Below are 13,923 nucleotides of genomic sequence, written 5' to 3' on the forward strand. Positions count from 1 at the left end.
GACCATTAGCCATGGCTTTGGCTGTGGCCTCTGTATATATTTCACCAATAGTTTGCTTTGGGGCCTCCAGCCATGCCCTTGGGCATAGGGATCCGTAACCCCCAGCCTAGGATATGTGATAACTGAAGGTGTACAACTACTTGTTTTACTGTCTCCGCATTACTGTGGGGTTCCTCCTTCATTCCCCCAATAATGGCAACAAACTACACATACAGCGGAATTTAACTACCCATGCCCACAGGATTTCCCTGCTATACCCCTGATAATGCTTGAAAATCCAAAACTCTTCCTTGTCCTCACATGCACTGACCAAATGACCTTTTCCACGCCCTCTTCCATTCCCCTCAATTGCTTTTTCTCTTCCAAGCCCTCTCCTGGCCATTACCCCCTATCACTGAATGGTTCATATGACACATTTTCTTCCCTGAGGTGGACTTGATTGAAATGTGAGTGCTGAATAACAGGGTTTTTATTGCATTAAATCTTATCACCTTAACTGTTTCTTAACAAATGGTTTTTCACTGAATTTCAAGGATTTTGCTATCCCTTGGTTTTCTCAGGGCCCACTAGACATGAACTTTGGCCATGGCCACTGCGTATGTTCTACCAAATATTTTCTTTCGTGCTCACTAGCCATGGCCAGTGGCCATGGCCGAACATGTTGCATAGTTTCTTCAGGTCCCATTAGACATAGCCACTGCCACCTGCCCAGTAGTTGTAGGCACTGCATATGTTAAACATGTTTTTCTAACTCCTTACTCCTGCAATAATTTCACAGTAATCATTTCCAATAACAGAAATTCCAGTGGTGGAGTAGCGGGTTGCCGATTCTCATGATAACGGGACAAATCGCTCATAATTCAAAATTCGTACACATCCTTAGAGGCACTCAACATGTGCCACTTTCCTTTTTCCATGGCCTCTCACTCCACTCAATTGCATTTTCCTTCCCTAACCCTCTTCCATTAGCCCCGATCACCTATCGCTTTGTGTGACACACATGTTTTCTGAGCTCATTTTGCGACGTTGCTGCTGTAATGTTGTGAGATTCCCGCCAACTTCCCCTGATAAACCAAAAATGTTTATCCATAACTGGCTCCCAAACCCACCCCCAAATCCCCAACTTCACATGGTGTCTTCTCTCCCACTTCCGACCTCTAACCTGATGTGATTGCTATTGCTATTGGTATTTATATAGCGCCTTGCCATCTAATCAGTGTTGTTAAAACAATGAATGTTCCCGTAGGAGTGACTACATAAACAGAAGAGTTTTGAGTTTCTTTCTGAAGTCGAGAATGTTATCAGACTATTTAAGGTTATGCAGAGTTCATTCCAAAGTTTGATGGCATCTTTTTCCTCCTCCAAAATAGCATTTAGGACTCTTGCATTTGCGGCTTCTCCCGGTATATCAATGGAACCATTTCCAAACTGTTTCTTATATGGTCCAAATCTGCCCTGCACTTTTTCTCTATAAGAACATTAAAGGGGATAGGCTGAAAATGGTGTTTTCATGTTTTCCTAATAAACTTTTATTTGTTAACAAATTGTTCCCAACATTTCCTGTTTGGGGAGGCCCTTGACAAACATTTGGTTTAGAAAATATAACAACAAAATCCTTCCATCGAGTCAAAGGTTATTGGCCTCTCTCAGCCTGTAGGCTTCAAAGCACCAAGACTGATGTAAAAGTTATAATGCACATGGGGCATGCCGTTCTCTGTCAAATATGTTCAAAATTACTGAATGGATTTATCCCAAACCAGTCAAGGAAATTAAGTCAATGCTTTGTACCCAAATTGTTTCTTGGTTAAAGTCAGCCAAGCAGTTTTCATGCTCTTTATGTTTTCTTAATAACTTTTTTATTTTCTAAGAAGTTGTTCCCATAAATGCCAGTCTAGTGGGGCACCACCATCTCTAATGAATATTCTAAAACCTACTAGATGGATCTACCCCAAACCAGTCAAGAAATGTAAATCAATGCTTTGCGCCCAAGTTGTTTCTTATTTGGTCCAAATCAGTGGCTTTTGCACTAAAGCTTTTAATAAAACTGCACATGGGCTGACAACTATGAAACTGTGGTGTTTTTCTTTCTAATACTATTCAATTTCATAAGCTATTAATCTCATCCTTTTAGTTTGAAGGGACAATTGACAAACAATTAGCTTTCAAAATGTCTTCCAAATCCATCCAGCAAGTCAAGATAATTAGCAATAGAATTTTGGGAAAATATGACTGATTGTTCATTTCTGAAAAGACTGTCAGCCTCTCTAATGCATTGACACATATATAGCTATCATTTTGGGAGAAGGGAGCAACCCCTTCTCCATCAAATATTTTGACAACTACTGGATGGAATAACCCCAGACCCCTCTGGGATATTTAGTTAATGCTTTGTTGCCCAAGTTGTTTCGTCTCTGGTCAAATTCAGTCAAGCAGTTTTAGCTGTGCGATGCACAGAAATTTTCACTTTTTCTCTATGTAGGCTGAAAAGGTTCTTTATATTTTTCTTAACACTTTTTCATTTTTTTAACAAATCTTTTCCAATATGTCCAATCGGAGGGTACCCGTGCACAAACCTTTGATTTGCAAAATATCAGCCAAATCTGTAATGCAAGTAAAGAATTATAAGCAATTCAATGTTCGCCTCACCTTAACTATAGTGCGGCAACCATCACACTGTGGTAGCAGCCCTGTAGTTATGGTTAATTTGCTCAACCCATAGGAAGAGCACTTTTTGGGTGGCATATAACTTCACCCCCATGGATGAAATCTCACAGAAAAGTGCACATGGCCCCGTCAGATCGAATCTGTGAAGTGTGGTGAGGTTTTGTCAAGGGCGGGGCAACGTTATAGGGGCGGACCCAAAATGTGTGTTTTTTTCCCCGTGGAAAAAAATGTGATCATGTCAAACGACCAAAAAGTGGACCAACAAAAATGTGTGATATCTGGGTTCGGTCCGTGGACTCACTTCCCTGTTCGATATGCGGACGGGCCTCCAATTGGCCTAGAGGCCAACGTAAAGTCTGCGGACATGGGACGTACTCGCTGATTGGATGGTGAAGAGCGTGAGGTGTGTCAGATTTTTGGGTAACGCCCGCCTTGCTGGATCCGTGGCCAGTTGCAGCAGAACACGGACAGCTCCCTGAGGGAAAACGTCTGGAAAACACATCTTTGGGCATTTGGTGGTGAAAGTAGGGCTGGAAAGGGTGGCGGAGTGCAAAAAAGATGATATGGGAATGTTTTTGTAGGTTGAAAAAGGCCAGCAGGTGCCGTAGCTGCCCGCGGACAATGCAGTAGTTTGCGAACATTACAGTGAATGGGCGGCTTTGAAAAGACATATGGGGCACATCCGAAGTGACATCACAAGTGGCTGTTTGGCTGGTGTCTCTGGACGGAACTTTACTGCAGCCGTCTGCTACTGTGTGTCTAACCCTCGCATCAAAGGATGCCATAGACAAGTGGAAGCTCGTCGGCTGCCGCAACACGGTCTAAGGATACGACTTTGCAACTTCAAAGTAATTGAACTCTATACTTTGGGACATTTTCATTTTCATTTATTAGACCACAGACTTTCCATGTGCTTGTTGCTTCTAACTACGAGTGCATACAACTTCTCTAGACTCCCCTAAAGCTCTCTTTCTCCTTTCACAGCCCCGCCCCCCACACCCATCCTCAGCCTGCCCCAAGCAGCACATCACTGCCATATAAACTGTGGTGCATGAGCATTGCGCGCGCGCATCCGAAGTGACATCACAAGTCGCTGTTTGTCTGTTCGGCGAGGAGGTGGGGGTGTGGGAGGTGAAAATATACAAGAAACTGGTGAGGAAGTTGTAACACTTAACTAACAAACACAAAAAAACAATATGTATAAAAAACATGTAAAAATAACATGTGGTATTAATGGATAAATTCAACTTCTGTGTAATTTGGTGAATTGATACACTGTTGTTGGTGAGACACCTTATAGTATTGAAGCCCGCGTAGTGTATGGGCTACCCGATCATGATGACGTGGTAACTAAACGCTGATGCAAAAAGGCATTTTTTGTGACCAGGGAAACTCACGCAACCAACTGTGAGCTACAACTGTAAGAGTATCAGCTTATGCAACCTCATTATGATTTTCAGACAGAGAAGATTGCAATATTTTGACATGGGAACTACTGTCTTGTGATATTCGTTGAAGTAGTGGGACCTTAAGCAGTTAAGTTCTCATCTGAAATGTACAGCACTCATCTGTTATGGAAACCACGCTTACAAACGGCAAATGACTTCGAGAAATACCCTCTAAAGAAACACTTATTAGAGGATCAGGCCAAATAGACCATAGTCGTAAGATGTCCTTAAGTGCCAAATGTTTGCTTCTGTCAATGTCGTTTCAGAACACTGTTAATTCCAAGTCAGTAGAGAAACTGGATGAACAGAATATGCCCAATTCTAAGCCACCATTCTCTCTGAAAGATGAAAATGCAAATGTTACACCTGGTGCATTACCTGAGAAAGATCTTTCAAAAACTGCTCATGATGTAGAAAATGACCCACAAGATGTTACCTTTATTCCCCTATCAGATATTTCGATGCTTCCGCCGGTTGTAATGGCAGATCTGGACAGACAGATACGTCTATCTCTTGGACCTTCTACCCCTGTGTCCACTTTTGGCAACTTTTGTGAGCAGGTACACTTTCACAAAGCTATCTCACCAGCAGACTCTCGTGCTGGTTCCTCTTCTCATATCACAGGTCTACCGCAAGTGTCTTTTCCAACTCAAATGTCAGCAAGCTCTCCTGCTAAGGACATTGCCTCTCCCGATGACAACACACACCTGAACTCTCAAGAGCATGAGTTCTATAAAAAAGGCTTTGGCAATGATGCCTCTCCAGTATTAAACTTGACACATTCTCCTGAATCCCCTAATCCACCGGAAGAAGGTTCCCAACATCTTCTGGAACAAGAGATTAATAACTTTCCAGTGTTAACGCAAATACTTAATCTGCTGGACAGAGGACACAAACACACTCGTACCGTATTAAAGGATATGAAAGAAAGATTTTTCTCAACTCTGAAAAACTTTCAAAATTGGAAGGCTTTATTTTTGCCCAAGAAGCATGTCACAAATTTCATTTAGCATGCCCAGAAAGAGCTGTTCTGCTTGTATAGAGGGAATTAGCGAAACATGTCACTTTGATTGCGACAGTGACTATTGGCACTCAAACCTCAGACGATCTTTTGCTGGTTAAGGGTACTCCCATGACATTTACTAAGGTGGTACTTAAATCCAACTCATTGACATGTGAGGCTCCCCTGTCCTCACCTATAGACTTTATCGCATTAGCCAAACTATAACATGAGAGGCTTTTGCAGGTAGAACAAATTATATACAATGCAAAGCTTGTACCGCAATCTCTCTGTACAGAGACTTTCATAGCACCTGAAATAGTTCTCTATGAAGACTCGCCGGACATTCTCACCGCCATTACTGACATTTTAGATCAGGAGCAGGCTATCGATTCTATGAATGCTATCTGCACTGAGAAAGAAGAGTCCTCAGGTAGTTTCTATCACATGTCACGAAGAGGAACAAAAAAACATCAAAAGGCAGTTAAAAGACAGCATTGTGCGAAAGGCAGTGTGATACAGCCTTAGAGGGTCTCTAAGAACAAACCCTCAGGCTAAGCCACTTCCAAAATAAAAACGTGCAAGCTAAATACAGAAAGTAGTAGCAACTCTGCACATGAAGAGCATGTTCTAAATCTCGGCCAACTCAATGATAAAAGCAAGAAAGTTCTTCAAACAAAACCTAAGGAAGAGCTTGTATCGCCCACATCATTGAACAATGGTTTATCTGCTTTAGTGCAAAAAATTCCTGATGTTAAATTGCTTGGGATAAATCTGGCACATACACAGCCGCCCATTGTTGTAAGTGAGAATCAAGCCAATTTAGTGCAGGCAAATATGAATACATATTTCCCTGCAATGGCCAACAAAAAACATTGATGGCTACACAAATTGTAGAAGCACCCGACGTTAATTTAAATCCCTCTGCGACTGATCCAATTCCACCCCATAATGAAATTCATAACGCAGCACAATCCAACGCAGTGTTACTTCTGCACCGGTACCGGTGGTTGTTGCATCTCAAATCGCAATAAAACAGGTGTGTCCTGTTACAATAGATCCCTTACATTCCCAGGCTATTGCACACAATTTAGCTAGACCTGTGACATCTCCATCTGATTCTGCCATACCTACCTTTGTAGCTTCCCAAAACTTAAAAGATCAGCCAAGCACACAGAACGCTAAAGATCAAATACCTGGGCATGTGCTGCCACAGGGGCCTCATGTTGTTGCCTCCCAAGATGCGAATAGTGGGAACCCTGGGATTCTTTCAAGAGTAGAACCTTCACCATTTCCTTTGGTAATAGCCAATATAATTCTCACTTCTTTTTTTGACATTCGTAATGAGAAATTAAATCTACTATTGGTTGGATTAGAGACGTGAACATTAACGGGACAGCACATATAAATCGTTCCTTTTTAATTAATGCATTATACAAAATTCCATCTTTGCGCAGCCTGGTTACCCACCATGTTGAATGGTTTAGGCTTCATAATCTGAATAACAACCAAATGCTATCGAAAGTGCAATCACCCATAATCGCAAAATTGCTTTGGGAATTCAAAACTGAATTAGCTCTGTTAGGACTGGAAATTCAGGCTTTTGCATCCCTTGAAGAAGCAATGGCCTTTTTGGAATTTCAACCCTTAATCATAACTGCTCCTCAGGACATGCAGGATAATTCATCTATTAAGGAGGGCAATAACAACCACATGATAGAGCAACTTGCATAATTATCCACAGCACTAAATGGCCTTAATTGGCTTGAACCACACATTCCCCCTCTAGTTCCTTTATAATTGAATGATTTGCATATCATTTCCTGGGACTGTTGTGGGTTCAACAATCTTAATAAATGGATGTCAACTCTCGCTCAGCAAGTTGCTCCTTCTGTCCTGCTTGTTCAAGAAACCATGTGCTTGACAGATGTACAGTTTGATGGTTGTATTTCCTTCTCTCACAATGCAGTACAGAGGAAAGCTGGAAGACCATCAGGAGGACTGGCAATTGTAATAAATAACAACAACAGATTCTCAGTCAAACACACTTATGAATCAGATCTATATCTCATCATAGAAGTGGAAATCGATGTGCAGCACTGCAGAAATCTGCAACTTATTTCTCTGTACTGGAATCCAACTTCTATGACAGATAATCAGGCCTGCCAAGAACTGCATAACACCCTTCTTGAGGCGCATATTCATAGTCCACATGCTATAATTATAATAGGTGGAGATTTTAATGCTACCCTTTATCCGTTGTCTCTGCTTGCCCCGAAAAACTTGCAATCTGCTCATCTCAAGCTTTCAATATTGAATGGAAGTATATGGACACATTTTCTGAAAGGATGGAACATTCATTTAGTGTTACCTACACCTTCACAAACAGGCCATTCCTGGCAGAGAGGACTACGTTCTTCTACAATTGACTACATAGCAGCTTCCAGGAAGTTATTTGGCCTCCTTTCCCCCATTGACACCTAGGTTTGGAGACCATCTACTGATTGTTTCATCTTTGAACATAGTTCGGAAACAGTTTAATTTAGATCCTGCTTTGGCACTTATACAAGTAGATCACGTTATGCTTTCTTTAAAATGGAATGCGGCTACTTGTAGAAGACTGTCCTTTTTAGTGAATCATGACCTATGGGTCCCTTCTAATGATTACATTACTCACTTAGAAAAGAGTATGCAATGGAACATATAGATGATAAGATCTCATTTTTGTACCTTTGCGTCCTCTTCTAGAGCCGCCCCGCCTGGATCAACACATATCTCGACCTTCTCTCCTGCTATAGCTCTTCTAAAACAAAAGAAAAACCAAGAACTTCAAAAGTTAAAAGAAAAAGATAATGGGAACAGACATTGAGGTGTATATTTGTGCTAAAAAACAAACCCTCTTGCGATACAAATCAGAGGCAAAAAAATCAGCTTTCAGATTTTTCTAGAAGTCAATCAAAAGATGGTGTCTAATCTGTGTAAACACAAGAATAGGGATTTCTGGAAATGATTAAGAACTATTGGCAAACCTATTAATCTCGCTATAGACTCCTCTATTGATGGTCTATCTTGGACTAAGTTCTTCGAGGATAACTATTCCCTTCCTCCTGCCTTCATGCCCTTTGATGCGTTGTCAGTTTGGACTACATCCCTGATTCGTGTCCTTGGTCTTATGCGGATATCATGTATGCAATTCATAAACTTAAACCTTTTAAATGTGCAGGCCCCGATGGTCTTCCGCCCTGTGTAATTAAGGACAATCGTAGGTTTTGGGTGAAAAACCTCTTAGAATTGTTTCAGTCCATTTCAGAACCAAAACCATTCCTGCATCGTGGCTGACCTCTGTTATTATTCCACTACATAAAACGGGGCCAATCAATGACCCCCCCCCCAATAGCTTTCACCCAATAGAACTAATTGATGTTGCTGCAAAATTATTTGCCCTATTGATTATTCATAAAGTAGAAGCCTTCATTACAACAAATGCTATATTATGTGAAGCCCAAGTGGGGTTTCTTAAAGCAATGAGGAGGCAGCTGAATGCTAGTATACTAGCCCATCTTATTTCATCAACTCATCTTGCTGCCAATGGCCCCATTTTTGTATCCTCACTCGATGTTACATCAGCCTTTGACAGTGTGATTAGAGGTGTGCTGTGGCGGAAAATGTTTGAATTTAAATTCCCACCGTAGTGGCACTTATTGGTCTTTTGCACCATAACACTAACTTCAAGGTTCGGATCACTCATGAAGGCCTGCTCACAGACTTAATTCCCAGTGCAATCAGTGTCAAGCAGGGATGCAACCTTACAGCTGTTTTTTTTAATCTTTAGCTTGCTGACATTGATTGCATCTGGGACTTAGTAAAATCTTTTGCGATTCGTCTATGTGCTTCCCAAATCTCATGGCTAGACTATGCGAATGATGTATTTATTTTTGATTGTACTCAAGCGGAACTGCAAAATAAGTTGGAGAGTTTCCCACTGTATTGCAATATAAACAATCTCTCAGTTAATCCCACAAAATCTAACATAATCATCTTTTTGAATCGCAAAAAAATTCGCAAATTTAAATGGATGATTAACATAAATGAAATAAATTGTGTCCACACTCTTACATATCTGGGCTTCGACTTGTTGAAAAAGTCTTCATTGACAAGATGGCAGTCATCTCTAGCTGAAAAAGTTCTGCCCTTAATGGGCCAAATGAAACTAATCTATTATAAATATTGTAAATTCTCTCTTTTAAATTTTTTTTTAACAACTTTATTTATATTTGCACACAGGTTATGCACTTACAATTATACCATTTGATTAATCAAGCATAAATACATATGCAGGTCAATTCTCTTCAGTGTTCAAGTTATCGAAGTCTGCCAGTTCCGCCAGATATTGTTTATATCGGGACCACATATTTCTGGGTCTACAGGGGGCCACAACTGAGTCTATATAAAGTTTTTCAGTATCGTTGACCCACACCATATCTCTATTCCAGTCTTCTAGTGTGGGTGCTTGCGCATTCTTCCATCTCATTAAAATGACCCTTTTCTCTATTAGAAGGCTTAGATTCAATAGTTTCCGCCACGTTGGGTTCATTTTCCCTTCTGCCCCCAACATGCAGATCCGTGGTGTCCATTTCACTGGTTGGTCTGCCATCTTATCCAGTGCTCCACAAACCTTTGCCCAATATTGTCTCAATTTAGCGTAGTCCCATAGCATGTGAAATATGTTCGCATTCTCACAGTTATATCTCAGACAGGTACCAGCCAAGGTGGGATATATTTGCTTAAGTTTGGATGGTGTGTAATGTGTCCTGTGGACTATTTTATAATGAATCAGTTTGAATCGTGAATTACAAGATATCCATTTGGTCATTGCGCAGATCCGGGACCATTCTTGGTCTTCTATCGACTGCCCCAGGTCTTGTTCCCACTTTCCCTTAGCTGTGTGTGTCGCCGCTGGGCGTGTTTGCAGTATGGTTTTATATAGAGTGGATGCAGTTATTTTCTGGGTCCCTCCCGTGAATATATAACCTAGTGCCATATTTATCTCAGGTTCCTGTGGGAATGTCGGGTACATATGTTGGGCGAAGGCTGCCACCCTATGGTATTGTTGCTTACGTGTATTTGTGTTTCCTACTACATCTTTTATGTCCTCCCGTTGGAGAAAGCTATGATCTGGGAACAACCGTCCCCACTGGGTGACACCTCTAGCACTCCAGTGCATTACCATTTCACTCTCGATAGTGAATGGTGTGTGTGGGTCCCCCCACATAGGCATACTTGGGTGGTATAGCTTATTGGCTCCGTATATGTCAACAATCCTGGACCCTGCCGTGATAGTAACCCTGGATGGGTTTGTTGTGTTGTACTGTTCAGGGGTGGGCTTTGTTATCCCATGCAGAGCCAGTATCGCCTCGTGCTCCCTCAGTGTGGGGCGTGGGGGGGCAGGGTTGAGAAAGGATGTGGCCCACCCAGCCGCATGGTGCGCCTGCGCTGCTAGGTAGTATAGTTCCATATCTGGTGCCATCAGTCCGCCTCTGGAGTGTGTGTCTGTTAGTACCCTCCAACTCAGTCTGGGATGCCCTCCCCATACAAATGTTGTGCAGGCACTATTAATTCTAGAGAACAGGGCGCGGCCTGGCCATACTGCCACTGTGCTAAAAAGGTAGAAGAGTTTAGGTAATATTACCATTTTTATCAAGGCTATCCTCCCGGCCAGTGATATGGTTAACACGCTCCAGAGTTTCATCTTGGCACATGGTGCATCAGTGAGTGTCATGTATTTCAGAGCGCGGGACAGTTGGGGAGTTCTGGCTATATGAGCTCCTAAATAAACAATATGTACCGGGTTCCATAAAAGCCCATGTAGGTTTTGGGGTTGTGAGGTGTTGTCTGTGAGCGGGAATATCTCTGACTTATTGGGGTTCAGGCGCAGCCCTGAGTATTCACCGAACCTTCCCACCTCTGCCAGCACCCTGCCAAGTGTGCGATCTGGGTTCTTGAGATATAGTAAAATGTCGTCCGCATATAGCGTTATAATATGGAGCTTGCCCTCCAGCATTAGCCCAAACGTACTGTAACATGACCTAAGTATGTCCGCTAGAGGTTCTATCACCAGCACGAAGAGTAATGGAGAGAGTGGGCAAACATGTCTGGTGCAACCCAGCAGTTCCAGTATGTCTGTGAGGGATCCATTGATTCTAATCTTAGCGTAGGGTCTTGTGTATAGTATCCAGATCCATTTTATGAATTTTGGACCGAACCCATAGTTCCGTAGCACTCCAAAGAGAAAGGGCCAGGAGACGAGACTGTGTCAAAGGCCTTCCTCATGTCAAGTGAGATGGCTATTCCCTGAGTGGTAGGGGGTATTGTGGCTATTACTTGGTGACATCTTCTTATATTTGTTGCTGTGGATCTACCCAGTATAAAACCGGCCTGGTCCTCATGACCCATGTATGGCATCAATGGTGTGAGTCTGGTTGCTAGTATTTTTGCTAGGATTTTGGCGTCAGTGTTTATTAAGGACAGTGGGCGGAATGATCCACATTCTCCAGGAGGTTTCCCTGTTTTAAGTAAAAGTGTGATTATTGCTTCTCTAGTAGATTCTGGGAGTTCACCCTTATCTACTGCTTCCGTCCAAACAGCATGCAGCCTGGGAGCTAGAAGCTGATTGAATTCTTTGTAGAACTCAGCTCCCAGCCCCTCAGAGCCCGGGGCTTTCCCGTTGGGGAGAGCTTTTATTGCTGCACCTATTTCTGCCACTGTTATGGGTTCCTCTAGCGCTTCCCTAGTCGCATCTGCTATAAGCGTTGTCGGTATCTGAGAGAGGTATTGTTCTATCTCACCATCTGTGACAGAGCACTGGGGAGATTATAATTCTTTATAGAACGAGTAGAATGTTTCTTTCAGTTTCTCCTGATCTGTGGACATCCTGCCATCTGTTAGTTGAATACAAGGTATGTTCGTGGGGCCTCTCTCTCCGCGCACCATTCTGGCTAGTAGTTTCCCTGGGCGTTTCCCTTCTCCATATCTTTGCGCCGCCGTGGGTCTGTCAAAGTATCTGATCTCTTGGTCTGTTGCTTCCCGAAACTCATCTAGCTTAGTCTTTATTTCTGTACCCAGATGAGGGGAGGAGGACAGAGCATGTTGGGTCTGCAGTGATGTTAGTTGTGCTTCCAACCTAGCCAGTCTAGCCCGAATGTCTTTGAGAATTCACCCCTCTATTGATATCGACTGACCTCTTAAGCATACTTTAAATGCCTGCCATAGTGTAGCATGACTTGATACCGAGTGTTCATTGATCTCGAAATATTCCTGTATGTATTACACCATAGAATCTTTATATACTAGATCCCTTAAGGCCGGCGGTTTGTATCTCCAAGGTGGTCGGTCCCTGATCTTGTCCGGGATTTGCAATGTCAATTGTATCGGAGAATGATCTGAGTAGGTCCTAGGATGTATGTTTGTATCTGTAACCCATGCCATGCTGTCTGTGTCTATCAGCCATAGGTCAATTCTGGAGTGTGTGTTGTGGACGGTAGAGTAATATGTGTACTCTTTCCTGCCGGGGTTTATTGTTCTCCAGACGTCCTTTAACTGTAGTTCTGTCATTTGTGTAAGTATTGTCTGTGCTGCCTTGGTTAGTGTTCTGTTTTGTGTTGATGAGCGATCTAATTGAACATCCAGAATTGTATTGATGTCTCCCCCGCAAAGCACTCGGGCCGTAGGGTATCTCACTAGATTTACCTGAGGAGTAAAAGTCTGGGTGGTCAATGTTTGGCCCATAGATATTGAGAAACATTATTTCCCTGTCATAGAGCTTACCATGCAGCAAAACGAACCGCCCATCTGGGTCACATGCAGCTTTGATATAGACGAACAGCAGCGCTTTATGTATTAGTATTGCAGCCCCTCTCGCTCTGCTAGAGTAAGTTGTGAAATATTGTTGAGTCCCCCAATTTGGTATCAGCTGTTTGCCCTGTCTGGGTCCTGTGTGGGTCTCCTGGAGGAAGATTATCTTAGCGGCCTGTCTATTAAGATAGGCCATGATCTTCCTTTTCTTGATCTTGGAGCCTAGCCCCCTCACATTCCAGCTCAGCACATTAATACCATCTTTGTCCGGTTTAGCCATTATCTATGGGGAATTTGTATGTGACTTTTGGCCAATGTAGCTCTGCTTCATGCTTAAGTTTTCCTGTGCCTAGTACCTGTGTACTTTTTGTGTTACCATCCTTCTTCCCATAACAAAAACCTAACTTCCCCATATCAGTCCCGCCCCCCACCCTCACAGTCCCCGAAACTTCAACTGTGCCTTTGAGTTTCCCCCCCTCCTCTCCCAACAACAACATGAGCACCTGCTACAGGGGGGGCTGCGGCGTCTCCAGTGCCCAAGCCATTATCGTGTACGGGCGTTACCTCCAGTTCAGGCTTGTTACTCTCATTTATTCTGACGTCTTTGGATGAACGTTTTCCATGTGGTTTGAGCCCTAGGTACATCCTCTGCAATGTGGGGCTCCCAAGGAAGCCTATGTCTTTGCCTTTCCTTCCGACTTCTTGTACACCGCGGTGGCTGTCTTGCCCTATGGACGTTTTGATAGCTCTTCTTTCAGGTTTGTCTGTTATTTGGGGGGATATGTGTCTCTATGAAGCTCACGGCCTCTTCTGGGAATGTGAAGAAGTATGATTTATTTTGATGTTGAATTTTGAGACTTGCGGGGTAGAGCATCGCATATTGTACTTTTCGCTGACGTAGCATTTTCTTGGTTCCTGAGAATAGTTTCCTTTCCTGTTCAACCGCCAAGGGGAAGTCCG

This window comes from Ambystoma mexicanum, chromosome 4p (genome assembly GCF_040938575.1).
Source record: "Ambystoma mexicanum isolate Mex_15411 chromosome 4p, UKY_AmexF1_1, whole genome shotgun sequence".
Lineage (NCBI taxonomy): Eukaryota > Metazoa > Chordata > Amphibia > Caudata > Ambystomatidae > Ambystoma > Ambystoma mexicanum.